Here is a 15,442-nt window from a genome sequence, read left to right on the forward strand (position 1 = left end):
GTCTTACATTAATTACAATGATCCCATCCCAAGTTTTTACCTTACAAGTTTTTACTTGTTTTATGAAGAAGTTACTTTTATAGTTAACTTATGTCTAAGTTTAGAATGTTACTAGAGTAGCAAAGTTAGTCTCAAAGCTAGCCAAGCCAGATAGCCCCCCTCATGATTAGTGCTAGTGCTAATAACTAAAAGTGACTACTTTAGATGGGAACTTGTGACTTGAAATGAATTTGAAACCTTGGAATGATGAGTCATTCCACTGAAAGATCTTTGAAGGTGAATATGACTTGAATGAGATGGTGATTTTGACTAAAACTGATATTGGTTTGGATGCGATACCTTTCCAATTTTTGAGTACCCCCACAATACCTGATTATGGGTAGGGCTTAACTGGAAGTTTATACATCTTAGTATGGGTTCCCTCTAAACAAGCATCACAGGGGTTATGCCGAGGCTGCCTCCGTTGTATGAGAAATGATGTGAAATGAGGTGAATTATACGGCCAAGCCCTGTGCAGTTCCTAGGTTGACAGTTGGTCTTCACTGGGAGGCCAAGCTCATGGGGAGAGGTGCCTATACTAGGGTTTGTAAGTGAAAGGTTATGGTTGATTATCCGCGTACCGAGTTACGATGATTTGGGGTTATCCCGACGGTTGAAATCAAATGTTGTGGCACAAGTGTGCAACCTCTGCAGAGTGTAAACCTATTCAAATAGCCGTGTCCACGGTTACGGACGGTTGGAAAGTCCATACAGTTTCTGGTGTCAGATTCTTGAAAATATTGGTGAAGTGAATGGTGATTTTGAACTGTTTGACTTGAATCACAACTGAGTTGTGGGAATGACACTAATGTTCCCACTTGAGTTAGTTAGCACATTGAAGAGTTTTTATCAAATACTTGTGAACTAAAATTGGCTTTATGCAAAAGAAACTAGAGTTGAGCACCCCTTACTAGACTTGATAGCACTTACACTAGTATTAGTTTGCGAGTACTTAAAGTACTCACGGCTGTGTCCCTGGCTATTCAAATGGCCAGAATATGAAGATGAACAGAACTACCAAGGAGATGACCAGCAGGACGCCTACGACAACTAGGAGTCTTCCGACGTCAAGCGTTGGCCTGTGGACTAGAAAGTCCATTTCATTTACGCTTCCGCTATGAACTTTGTGTTCGTTGATCAATAGATCAACTATTTGTGTAATATGGATCATGTGATCTGAATTTGTAAGACAATATGGTTTGTAATGAATGATGACTATGATATTCGACTATTATGCCTCGCAACAACAATATTCCTGGGATTGCGATGAATGACATAATAGGCATCTGGACTTAAAAATCCGAGTGTTGATAGGCCGGCCGCCGCCGCCCCTGTCTCGACATTAGCACAGCTCAACGCCATCACCAAGGTAGTTAACTAATTAGTTATTCCATACCATCTCCTTCATGTGTTTTGATATCCGAAGATCTAATTAAAATGATGCCCAACATTACTCAGGACACTCCTTGCGTGCTCCTTAATTGCGTGCCCGGCGGCGAGTTGAAATATGTTGCCACGGGAATGATCATACAACCGAAGAGCACCAGAGTGCACACCGTGGCTGGACGCTAATGTGATGAAGGTCACTTTGGGTCGGATGTTGCTGGGGTGCGAAGACAAGGACCCCCCAATACAACCTGAGGGAGCCGACAAGCGCATGACCCTTGAAAACTGTCATGGCTATACCATGGTATGGCCACAGACCCAGATCCGTCTTGGGGGTCGCTCCGCCGGTGCCACCTCGATCGTCCGGCCGCCTCGGAGGGCAGATCCTATCGTTGCCGCCACAACAAGCTGCCAAAAGAAACTGTTGGGAGCGTCTACACCTCAACCGCCACCGGCGGCGCCTAAAGGCAAGGCCGCTGCACGCTATCGCCCCTCCCACCACCCCAGGATAATGACATCGATGATGATGGACCGGTCGACGTCGATGCCTACCTCAACACCGGCGTCGACATAGACGAATTTTACATGACGAGCGCGGATGAAGAACCATTCCTCTCTCGCGACAAACAAGCTGGCCTGGCCAAGGCAACCAAACATCGCCTGGTGTTTAGCAGCTTCTCTGAAGAGACGCTTCCAGCCGACGATACACAAGAGCCATCCGCCGCAAACATCTTCAACCCTAATACGCTAATCAAGAAGTTCAACAAGCAGTTTGAAGAGTCAGGCGTCGTTGCTCCGAAGAAGCCCCGGAAGAGACCTACTAAGAACAACAAGGAGAAGGTTGCGAGCCAGCCACCTCTGATGATCCGTCATCAGGACTCCATTGTACCTCCCCACGAGGATGGCTTGACTAGAATGCATGAAGCTGGCAAAGCAATAATTGGTTCGGAGCTGCGCCACCTCGCTTCCGGAGCTATGCCGCGTCTGCAGGGCAATATCATTCACCTAGAGAAATTCCTTCTTAAGGACAAAGATCTGAATTACTCGGTCTTCATGGTCAGGGTGCCAAGGGATGTGGGCTTCGACACTGATGCCCCCGCGGATCTATTCTTTATAGCATACGAGGACATCTTCAAGCTATTCCACTCGAGAAGGCTGGACTCTAACTTGGTCCGCATATTCGCTCTCAGTCTAGCGATGAAAATCAAGAGAAAGAGAGTACCCCGTACGTTGCGATAGCGGATCCCTACTACATGTGTGAAAGCCAGTTGGCCTTATCAGCGGTACGGGCCCGGGCGACGTTGTACCTACACAAGTTCTTCTTGGACAACAAGAGCAAGGACAACATCCTTTTGGCTTACTTTCCCGAGTAAGTACACATCCGCTAGCCCTGTAATATATTTCTTTTCCATTGCTCCTTTCCAACATCTTGTTCCAATTTTGTGTTGCGTAGAGACACGTACTGCACACTCATCTCCATCTCCCCGAAGTACTCGATTGCCACCTATTTTGACTCGGGGAGTGCGAAAAAGAAGAACTACGCTAGAATAAGGGGTGTACTAAATGATGCTCTCCAGGGCTACTTTACAAAGGGAGGTGCCTTCAAAGAAAAGGCTGAATGTTTCAGGGATGATGGCAAACACAAGTTCAAGCACGTGTTCGAGTTCCCCTGTGTCAAGCAGCCGGAAAACAACACTCTGGAGGCCTTTTATGTCATGCATCACCTAAAAGGGTTTTTTCGGGATAGCCAGAACTTATTGCTGCCATCTGCTCTCCGAGGATGGGCAAAGTTGGCGCAGATCAACGATGATGACCTCAGAGAAGACTTCCATGCTACCCAGGTCAAGTTATCACATATCATCCTTGAAGACTTCATCACAGGGGGAGGGCTCTTACACCAGGGTAGAGCGTTATGCAAGAGGGCCATGGAAAATTGCCTCAAAGCGCAGGGTGAGAGAGGACGTGGAATACGAAAGATTTGTACAAGCTGTTCCCGGAGCCCTGCGAGGCCACTGCTCCTTGACTTAGTGTGTGTGGGTCATAAACTCTAAGTATTATCTTCATCGGTTAGTTTGTATATATCGATGGACGCCTTCTTGTGTGTGGGTTGTAAACTCTAAGTACTATGTTCATCGGTTTATGTGTATCGATGGACGTCGTCTTGTATGTGCGCGTCACAAACTTATTGTTGCCGTGTTGAACTTTACTATATGCTTTTGTCAACACCCAGATTTTTAAGTCCGGATGCCTATTATGTCATACATCGCAATCCCAGGAATATTGTTGTTGCGAGGCATAATAGTTAAGTATCACAGTCATCATTCATTACAACCCATAATGTCTTACAAATTGGAATCACATGATCCATATTACACGAATAGTTGATCTATCGATCAACGAACAAACACAAGTTCATAGCGGAAGTGTAAGATACAAGGACTCTTTAGTCCACAGGCCAACGCTTGACGTCGGAAGACTCCTAGTTGTCGTAGGCATCCTGCTGGTCATCTCCTTGTTCATCTTCATACTCTGGCCATTTGAATAGCCAGGGACAAAGCCATGAGTACTTCAAGTACTCGCAAACTAATACTAATGTAAGTGCTAGACATTTCTAGTAAGGTTTGCTAAGCTCTAGTTTATTTGCATAAAGCCAATTTTAGTTCACAAGTATTTGAGTAAAACCTTATTCATGTGCTAACTAACTCAAGTGGGAACATTAGTGTCATTCCCACCATTCAAGTGGTGATTTCAATTCAATTCACCACTTCACAAGTCATTCACCAATTTCATTTCAACATCATTTTCAAGAAATTGACATCGGAAACTGTATGGCCTTTCCAACCGTCCGTAACCGTGGACGCGGCTATTCGAATAGATTTACACTCTGCAGAGGTTGCACACTTGTGCCACAACATTTGATTCAATCCGTCGGGATTACCCCGAATCATCGTAACACGGTATGCGGATCATCAACCATAACCTTTCACTTACAAATCCTAGTATGAGCACCTCTCCCCATGAGCTTGGCCTCCCAGTGAAGACCAACTGTCAACCTGGGAACTGCACAGGGCTTGGCCGTACAATTCACCTCAATTCACATCATTTCTCAACAACGGAGGTAGCCTCAAGCGTAACCCCTATGACGTGTGTTCAGAGGGAACCCGTACTAAGATGCATAAACTTCCAGTTAAGCCCTACCCATAATCAGGTATTGTGGGGGTACTCAATATTGGAAAGGTATCGCATTCAAACCAATATCATGTTTATCAAAAATCACCATCCTCTCTTTGTCATATTCACCTTCAAAAATCATTCAATGGAATGCTTCATCATTCCAAGGTTTCAAAATTCAATTCAAGTCACCTTGTTCCCATCTAGAGTAGTCATGTTTTAATTCATTAGCACTAGCTCTAAATCATGAGGGGTGCTATCTTGCTTTGCTTGATTGAGACTAATTTTACTACTCTAGTACACCTCTTTACTTTGACCAAAGTTAACTATAAAAGTAACTTCTTGAGAAAACAAGTAAAAACTTGTACTGTATAAACTTGGGATAGGCTTATGTAAGAAAAGATAAGATTCATGGTGCCTTGCCCCAAAGGGCTTTGCACTTTGCAAGAATATTAGCTTGCCTTGGTAGTTCTCAAAATTCTCCTCCTCCTCCTCTTGGTAGCAACCTTCTTCCTCCGGGTATTCTCCGGTGCTAGCGTCTAAATTTAAATACGAGTATAATCACTCAACTAATTCAATGGCTATTCCATACATCACATATAATCACACAAACTATGCTAGGCACTCAATTAATCTAATTAGGGTGCATTGGTTGTGTTGCTTGAGGAGAAATGATTTCCTTTTATTTAATATGTAAATGATAGTTTCCATAGGGTTCTTGAGAAATAATTTCCTCTCATTGAAATCTTCTTAAGATTTAATTTCTCAAACTATCATACATGAAATTATATTGACCTAAGTCAAACATTCATCATCATCATTTGAGAAAATGATTTAAATGAGGTAGATCACCTCATCCCATTTAATAATGCTACATATGATTTAAATCTCCAAGTAATCCATATAAGAGAGTTTGGCCAGGGGTCCAAACATCACATGAATTCATTTCAGACAAGATTTAAATGAAGTATAATACTTCATATGACTTGCACAATAGTTTTGGACAATATCAATTAGATAAACTAGCCATATTGTCCATTAATTAAACTAGGGCATGATCATACAAAGTGACCACACCATTTTCTTGCAGAAACAATTAGTGTAATTCAAATGTGAGCTATTGGAGTTGGAATTAACTTAATATCTATTTTGGTTGATTTTTAATAATTATTTGAATAGGGAAAAGTCCCTGCCTTCTTCTTTTTATCAGATTAATTCTACAACCAATTTTGAGATGGGACCAGTGGCATATTGTAGATCTTTTTCATAGCTTTCCAAAAATATATAAAATTTGTTAAATTTGGCCAAACGAAACTGTTTCTATGGATTTTCAAAGTTGCGTGTAGTATTGAAATTGGATTTGAATTTAATTAAACAGAATTTGAATTAAAGGGCCGGCGGGAAAGCTAGGTGGGCCGAAACGGTTTGAAACAGAGGAAAACAGCCCAGCAATGCATCCAGTGCGCTTGGGCTTGCTGACAGGGTGGGTCCCGCATGTCAGCGGCTATTAAAACCCGAATCGGTATGTTTTAAAGTGGAGCGTTGGATTAGATCCTGATCTAACGGCTCAGGGTCATCTTCTTCTCCGGCGAGATGCCGAAGGTCTGGCGGCGAGCCTAGGGGGTCGGAGAGCTCATCGTGGCTCCAGCAAGGGTGGGCAGTGTGCTCGAGGTAGATGTGGACGACGGCGAAGCGGCTGGTAGCAGTGGCGGAGCTCGAGGTGGCCTGCATCATCGGCGATTGCTCCAGGGCTTCCGCGGCTCCGAGCTTGCGATTGGCCTTGCTCCGGCGACGATCGAGGTGGCTAATGGTGTGAGGCGAAGTGGTGAAGGGTGGGGAGCGAGGTGGTGTGCTCCGTTGCTTCCAGGGAACGCTCTATTTATAGAATCGAGTGGGGGTTGCGGGGCAGGGTGGTGGTCGACATGGGCGCGGCGATTCCAGCGAGCGGTTGAGCTAGGCGAGGGTGCGGCAGTGCTCTACACGTCCAGGCGAAGCTAATGGCGGTGACGGCGCGGTCGGGCAGCATCTGGATAGCTCGCATTGCTTCCGTGTCGTCGGGCGGCGTTCGCGGGATCGTGTCGTCGTCTCCGGTGGCGGCGGTCCAGGGTCTTGGTTCCGCGCGTGTTTGGCGGGTCTGAGGTGGCGCTGCGATGCTCGTCGAGTTGAGAGAGGGGCCAGAACGAGAGAGAGATGGTGGGGTGGCGCGTGGCCAGAGGTTGTCCGTGGCGTGCACTGCTGCGACACGAGCGGCATGCGGGGTCGATCTGGGCGCTTGATCTCCGGTGAGCTGCTGCTTCTTCTTCGACAACGGCGAGTGTAGGCGGTGCTAGGGTGGTGCGGTGGCGTGTTTTGGCACGGTGGCCAGGGCAGGAGAGGAAGGGGAGAGGAGGTGGTGCGGCAAGGTGGTGACATGGCCGGCATGGCCATGCACATGCTTGCTAGCCCTCCTCCCTTAGGGTTACTATGTTGCATTGAGTGTGAGAGGGGGCAAGGGGACCAGATAGGTTAGTTTAGGGCAGGTTAGGGTTAGACAGGACACTATTTGAAATAGTGTCAAATAGTTCCATATTTGAATTTTGTAAATTTTGTCCAAATTTGAGTGAGTTCAAATGGTTGCACAATTTGAAATGCGTGTGTTTAGTTGAGTTGTAAATGACCAGAGAAGATGAGAGGTGGTGGTGGAATTGTCCAATTCAAATATTTGCAAAATTGGCTAAGTGTGAGATTGTTCCACTTAATAAAAAGTTGCAACTTTGGATGAGCATAGCATTTGATCTAGAAAGAATTTGGCACGGTGATCTTTACAAAAAAGTGTTCAACTTGATGTTGTCTTGGATGAGGTGCAAAGAGTTAGCAAGGTTTAGTTTAAAAAATTTGAATTGCAGGGGCTCAAAGTAGTGATCAGACTATAATTGGCAGATTTGACCATTATCATATGTGAGCCAATTTTGCATTTGAAATTCATTTGATTTGTGATTCTTTGATTCCCAAAGTTGTAATAAGTGTTTAGTAACATTGTTCAACTAATGGTGAAGACCAATTTGGTCTAGGGTCAAAATTTATAAAAATGGCATAGTGCCATATGTGAGGGTTTTAGGGTTTTTCTTTTATTTGATTTTCTTCCTCTTTTTGATTTATTTGATTGGTGATCTCCATATGATCACATTAGGGTTTTAGAGTATGGCATATACACATATTAACAATCATCATGGCATATCACTCAAATGCACAAGTCCTATGCATGGCACTATATGCAATTTAAAAAGTTTTTGTTGGTTTGAAATTTTGCTCTCTGGAATTCTTCTAACTTTCTTTTTATTGAAATTTGGGATGTTACAAAGCCTTCCCCCTTACAAAAGATCTCGTCCCGAGATCGAAAAGAAAGTTAGGTACTAAATAGATCTGGGTACTCCTTCTTCATGAAGTCTTCACGTTCCCAGGTGGCTTCATCTTCAGTATGATTGCTCCACTGTATCTTCAGAAACTTGATGCTTCGGGTGCGGGTGGTTCGGTAAGCTTCCTCCAGGTTGCGAATCGGCACTTCGCGGTAAGTCAGGTCCACCGATCGGTGATCGATGTTCTTGAACACTTCGGTCTTCTCAGGGACTTCAAGGCACTTCCGGAGGAGTGAGATGTGAAACACGTCGTGCACAGCAGACATTTCTTTGGGCAACTCCAGTTGATAAGATACTTCACCTCGGTGACTGAGGACTTTGAAGGGTCCGACGTATCGGGGTGCAAGCTTTCCTTTCAGCTGGAATCTCTGCATTCCTTTCAAGGGGGATACCTTGAGATAGACGAAGTCTCCGATCTCGAAGGTCATCTCCCAACGTCTCTTGTCGGCGTAGCTCTTCTGTCTTGATTGCGCCGTCTTGAGGTACTCGCGAATCTTGTGTACTTTCTCTTCGGCTTCACGAAGAACATCTGGGCCAAAAACTTGGCTTTCTCCGACTTCCGACCAGTTCAGGGGGGTACGGCATTTCCTTCCGTACAAGGCTTCAAAGGGGGCCATCTGCAGGCTAGCTTGATAGCTGTTGTTGTAAGAGAATTCTGCATAAGGTAGGCAGTCTTCCCACTTGGATCCATACTCCAGTACACATGCTCTCAGCATGTCCTCCAATATCTGGTTGACTCTCTCAGTCTGTCCGTCGGTCTGAGGGTGATAGGCGGTGCTGAAATTCAGACGGGTTCCTAGTCCTTCATGCACCTTCTGCCAAAATCTTGAGGTGAACTGTGATCCTCTATCTGACACTATCGACTTCGGGGTTCCGTGCAGGGCGACTATTCTGGAGATGTACAGTTCAGCTAACTTTGGGCCTTGGTAGGTGGTCTTGACGGCGATGAAATGGGCTACCTTGGTCAGTCTATCGACAACTACCCATATTGAATCATTGCCTTTGCTGGATTTGGGCAGTCCGGTGATAAAGTCCATTCCTACGGAGTCCCACTTCCATTCTGGAATATGCAGGGGTTGTAGCAGTCCGGCGGGTCGTTGATGTTCTGCCTTGACTCTCTGACAGATGTCACACTTGGCGATGTAGCTGCCGATTTCTCTCTTCATTCCATGCCACCAGAATTGCTCCTTCAGGTCTTGATACATCTTGGTACCTCCGGGGTGGATTGAGTAAAGGGTGTCATGGGCTTCTTGCAGGATGACTTGCTTCAAGTCTGACTCCGATGGTACGCAAAGGCGTTCTTTGTACCAAAGAACTCCGGCTTCATCTACGGTGAATCCAGGGACTTTTCCTGCGGCTATCTGTTTCTTGATTCCGTCGATGCTAGCATTTCCTTTCTGGGCTTCCTTGATCTGGCTAACCAAGGTGGGTTGCAGTTCTATGCTGGCTAGGAATCCTTCACTAACAAGTTCTAGTCTGAACTGTTCAAACTCTTGATACAGGCTGGGCTGTTCGGTTGCGATCATGGAGTTCAACTAACACGACAGTCGACTCAAAGCATCCACTACCACATTGGCCTTGCCTGGGTGGTAGTGAATCTTCATGTCGTAATCCTTGATCAATTTGATCCATCGGCGTTGTCTCATGTTCAGCTCCTTCTGGGTGAAGATATATTTCAGGCTCTTGTGGTCGGAGTAGATCTCGCATCGATTACCCATGAGGTAATGACGCCAAACTTTCAAGGCTAGGACCACGGCTGCAAGCTCGAGGTCATGGGTTGGGTAGTTCTGTTCATGTTGTTTTAGCTGTCTTGAAAGGTAGGATACAACCTTGCCTTCTTGCATAAGCACACATCCAAGACCAGTCTTGGAGGCGTCGCAATATACGTCAAAGGGCTTGGTGATTTCTGGCATGATCAGGATTGGGGCTGTTGTCAGTCTACTCTTGAGCTGTTGAAAGCTCTCTTCACATTTGTCGGTCCACTCAAACTTCTTGTCCTTCTTCAACAGTTGGGTCATTGGTCGAGCGATGCTCGAAAAGCCTTCTACAAATCTGCGGTAATATCCGGCTAATCCAAGAAAAGCGCGGACCTCGGTTTGGGTGGTTGGGGCTTGCCATTCCATAACAGTTTTGATCTTGGCGGGATCTACGGCAATTCCTCCTGCAGACAAGATATGTCCCAGGAATCCTACTTCCTCCAACCAAAAGTCACACTTGCTGAACTTGGCATACAACTAGTGGTGTCTAAGGGTTTCTAGGGCAGTCTCCAAGTGCTGTTCATGTTCCTCTTCGGACTTGGAGTATACAAGAATGTCATCGATAAAGACAACGACAAACTTGTCCAAAAAGTTCATGAAGATCTTATTCATGAGATTCATGAAATAAGCGGGGGCATTGGTTAATCCAAACGACATGACATTATACTCGTACAACCCATATCTGGTGGTGAAGGCAGTTTTTGGAATGGCGGTGGCTCGGATCTTCAGCTAATGATATCCAGTTCTAAGGTCTATGTTGGAGAAAATTTTGGCTCCGGTTAGTTGATCAAACAAGTCTTCTATCTTGGGTAGAGGGTATTTGTTTTTGATGGTGACATCGTTAAGCTTACGATAGTCCGTAAATAAACGAGTGGCACCATCCTTCTTGTCCACAAACAAAACTGGGGATCTCCAGGGGGATGCACTAGGTCTAATCAGACCTTTGGCTAACATATCATCTATCTGTTTCTTCAGCTCCACAAGCTCTGTTGGGTTCATGCTGTAGGCTCTTTGGGCTATAGGTCCAGTTCCGGGGATTAACTCGATGATGAACTCGATATCCCGATCTGGGGGCATACCGGGTAGATCATCCGAAAACACATCAGGGTAGCGACAAACGACCCTGATTTGATCCAGAGTTGGCTTGGATACACTTTGATTGCAGGTGAATTTTCTGGGTAGCCTTTCAGAGACATGTTCTACTATGATACCGGTGCTGCTAGTCATGGTGATGGCTTTCTTGGCACAGTCTATCAATCCATTGTGTTTTGACATCCAGTCCATTCCTAGTACGACTTCCAAACCTTTGGTTCCCAGAATGATTAGATTGGCATAGAAATCTACATCATGGATTTTGATGGGTACATTTTTGCAAAATTTTCTGGCTTTGGTGGTTGATCCGGGGATTTGAACTATCATAACATGCTTCAAACTGATGGGTTGAATTTTACTTGTTGATGCAAAGTCTTCAGTGACAAAAGAATGAGATGCTCCGGAATCAAAGAATATTCTGGCAGGGATGTGGTTGACAGAAAACATACCCAGTACAACATCTGGTGCTTCCTGGGCTTCTTCGGCGTTCATGTGGTAGAGACGGCCGTTGCGGTTATTGGGGTTGTTGGGGGCGAACTTCTTGCCGGTGGAGACACGGCGTTGCTACTGAGCTGGTGCAGCGGTGTTGCCTGCAAGCTTGGCGAGCCTCTTGGGACACTCATTGGAGTAGTGCCCCACTACACCACACTCATAACAAGTGATGGTGGCCTTGTCCTTGGTCGCAACGGGAATGGCGTTGCTTCCGGTTCTGGGAGCGGTGTTGTTGTTGTTGTTGTTGGGGGCTCTGGGCGGAGCGCGGTTGAAGTTGTTGTTGTTGTTGTAGTTGTTGTTGTTGTAACCTCCTGGCTTGGAGTTTCCTCCACTCCGGTTCTGATAACCGGGGCGAGAGTTCTGCATCGGGGGCTTGTTGTTGTTTCTCGGAGTGAAACCTCCACTTGAGCTGGGGCTATACTTCTGGGCATTGCTAGACCCACTCTGGTGCATCATACGACGCTTGCGGTTCTCATTGGCTTGGTTCAGCTTGCCCTCCATCTGGATGGCGGAGTCAACAAGGGCTTCAAGGTCGGTGAAGGGGATGTTGACGAGGACAGTCTGCATCTCATCATGCAGTCCGTTCAGGAATCTCTCCTGCCTCTTCTCGATGGTGTCGGTCTCATCGGGGGCGTACCTTGACAGTGTAAGGAACCTGTCGCGGTATTCTACCACCGTCATGTGACCCTGCTTTAGTTCACGGAACTCATCCCTCATCTTCTTGATAAGACCCGGGGGTACATGGTACTTGCTGAACTTGAGCTTGAACTCTTCCCAAGTCATGAACTGACCTCCGTTCATGGCACGGGTACTAGTCCACCAGGCTCGGGCTGGTCCGGCGAGATAGTGGGTTGCAAACAAAACCTTCTCATTGGCTTCCACTCCGGCTACTTCCAAGTTATTCTCCATAGTCTGGAGCCAGTCGTCGGCGTCGAGGGGTTCTTCCGTCTTGCTAAACACCAGAGGGTTGGTGTTCTGAAAATTCTTGAGTTTGGATCCGGGGTGGTCATGATTTCCAGGGCCTTGATTGGCAAGGTTCTGCAAGGCTGCGATGTTGGCTTGGCGTTCAGCTCTTTCTGTCTCCCTGTCGGCAAGCAGAGTTTGCAGCAGTTGCATCATCGCATCGTTGGTGCGATTGGGAGGGGCCATCTGAAGATAGAGAAGATCATGAGATAAGAGGGAAAATTTCTATGGTTTATTTTGAGTAAGTTTGAAAACATTTGAAACTTGTAATCTTTTATGACAAACATAACATTCATTCATTCATCACATAGTACAAACTAACACACTCATACTACCATGGTTTTAAGAACCATTCTCATGCTACGATACAAAGGACGGGATACAACTCACACCTACATAAGTGAAACTAGTGCAACTACTCCTCATCCTCGACGTCGATCGGAACGTAGTCGTCATGTCCTGCCTCCAGGAACTCGTAGTCCTCCTCCTCGGTGAACTCGTCCCCCTCAAAGTCATCGTCGTCGCTCAGGAAGGCTCCTCCTCCCTGAAGGTCGATACCTCCGTCGTCATCCTCCAGCTCTCTAATCTGATCCTCCTGGGCCTTGACAATGGCCTCAAGAGACGCGATCTTGGCGCGAAGGCGCACAATCGTAGCGTCCTTCTTGGCACGCTGCTAGCGAAGGCTCTTGCGGTCGTTGTTCAGTAGCTTGATCGCCTCACCCTGCTCGATGATGTGAGCATGGGTCTGGTTCGCGTAAGCGCGAATGGCGTCGAGGTCCTTCTGAGTCTGGTAGAGCATGAAATCAAGGTGCTCAACATGGTGCCTCAACTCCGGGTGCGGCTGCAGCTCCATGGGCACTCCCATGGCATCACGCCTCACGAGATGCACGAAGCGCGAAGTGAGGATGCACACCACGTTCTGTCCACAGAGGCGCGCAAGTGCCTCCTGAAGGCCACGTGCGAGTCCGTCGAGCCAGTTGCTCTCGCGGAAGGAGAAGAGGATCCTCTCTGAGGTGGGAGGCTCCATCTTGCCCCTCAAGTCGGCAGTGATCACCCACTGCAACTCTCCTCCGGGTGTGTCGTCCAACTGAATCCCGTGGAACTCGGGGTGTGGGCGCCCAAGGAAGTCAGAGACGGCGTTGAGGTCGTGCTCGAAGATCAAGCTCCCTCCGTTCCCAAGCTGGTAAAACTTGGTGTTGATGGGTTCATTCGGCTCCATCTGAAAGAGAATTGGATGAGTAAGTTAGAGAGTGAACAAGTGTGGCAAAATTTTAAGTAGATTCAATAAGATAGAACATGATTCATCAAATTTTGGAAAAGTCTCAAAGACAAGAGTATAAGTAAATTTTCACAAATATTCTCTTCATTTGGTTTCCAAGTTAAGTTTTTCAGAACGCCCATTCTAACTAAGGTCTTCTAAGGTCAAACAATGGCTCTGATACCAACTTGTCAACACCCGGATTTTTAAGTCCGGATGCCTATTATGTCATACATCGCAATCCCAGGAATATTGTTGTTGCGAGGCATAATAGTTAAGTATCACAGTCATCATTCATTACAACCCATAATGTCTTACAAATTGGAATCACATGATCCATATTACACGAATAGTTGATCTATCGATCAACGAACAAACACAAGTTCATAGCGGAAGCGTAAGATACAAGGACTCTTTAGTCCACAGGCCAACGCTTGACGTCGGAAGACTCCTAGTTGTCGTAGGCGTCCTGCTGGTCATCTCCTTGTTCATCTTCATACTCTGGCCATTTGAATAGCCAGGGACAAAGCCGTGAGTACTTCAAGTACTCGCAAACTAATACTAATGTAAGTGCTAGACATTTCTAGTAAGGTTTGCTAAGCTCTAGTTTATTTGCATAAAGCCAATTTTAGTTCACAAGTATTTGAGTAAAACCTTATTCATGTGCTAACTAACTCAAGTGGGAACATTAGTGTCATTCCCACCATTCAAGTGGTGATTTCAATTCAATTCACCACTTCACAAGTCATTCACCAATTTCATTTCAACATCATTTTCAAGAAATTGACATCGGAAACTGTATGGCCTTTCCAACCGTCCGTAACCGTGGACGCGGCTATTCGAATAGATTTACACTCTGCAGAGGTTGCACACTTGTGCCACAACATTTGATTTCATCCGTCGGGATTACCCCGAATACGCGTAACACGGTATGCGGATCATCAACCATAACCTTTCACTTACAAATCCTAGTATGAGCACCTCTCCCCATGAGTTTGGCCTCCCAGTGAAGACCAACTGTCAACCTGGGAACTGCACAGGGCTTGGCCGTACAATTCACCTCAATTCACATCATTTCTCAACAACGGAGGCAGCCTCAAGCGTAACCCCTATGACGTGTGTTCAGAGGGAACCCATACTGAGATGCATAAACTTCCAGTTAAGCCCTACCCATAATCAGGTATTGTGGGGGTACTCAATATTGGAAAGGTATCGCATTCAAACCAATATCATGTTTATCAAAAATCACCATCCTCTCTTTGTCATATTCACCTTCAAAAATCATTCAATGGAATGCTTCATCATTCCAAGGTTTCAAAATTCAATTCAAGTCACCTTGTTCCCATCTAGAGTAGTCATGTTTTAATTCATTAGCACTAGCTCTCTAAATCATGAGGGGTGCTATCTTGCTTTGCTTGATTGAGACTAATTTTACTACTCTAGTACACCTCTTTACTTTGACCAAAGTTAACTATAAAAGTAACTTCTTGAGAAAACAAGTAAAAACTTGTAATGTATAAACTTGGGATAGGCTTATGTAAGAAAAGATAACATTCATGGTGCCTTGCCCCAAAGGGCTTTGCACTTTGCAAGAATATTAGCTTGCCTTGGTAGTTCTCAAAATTCTCCTCCTCCTCCTCTTGGTAGCAACCTTCTTCCTCCGGGTATTCTCCGGTGCTAGCGTCTAAATTTAAATACGAGTATAATCACTCAACTAATTCAATGGCTATTCCATACATCACATATAATCACACAAACTATGCTAGGCACTCAATTAATCTAATTAGGGTGCATTGGTTGTGTTGCTTGAGGAGAAATGATTTCCTTTTATTTAATATGTAAATGATAGTTTCCATAGGGTTCTTGAGAAATAATTTCCTCTCATTGAA

Source organism: Lolium perenne, chromosome 4 (genome assembly GCF_019359855.2).
Source record: "Lolium perenne isolate Kyuss_39 chromosome 4, Kyuss_2.0, whole genome shotgun sequence".
Classification (NCBI taxonomy): domain Eukaryota; kingdom Viridiplantae; phylum Streptophyta; class Magnoliopsida; order Poales; family Poaceae; genus Lolium; species Lolium perenne.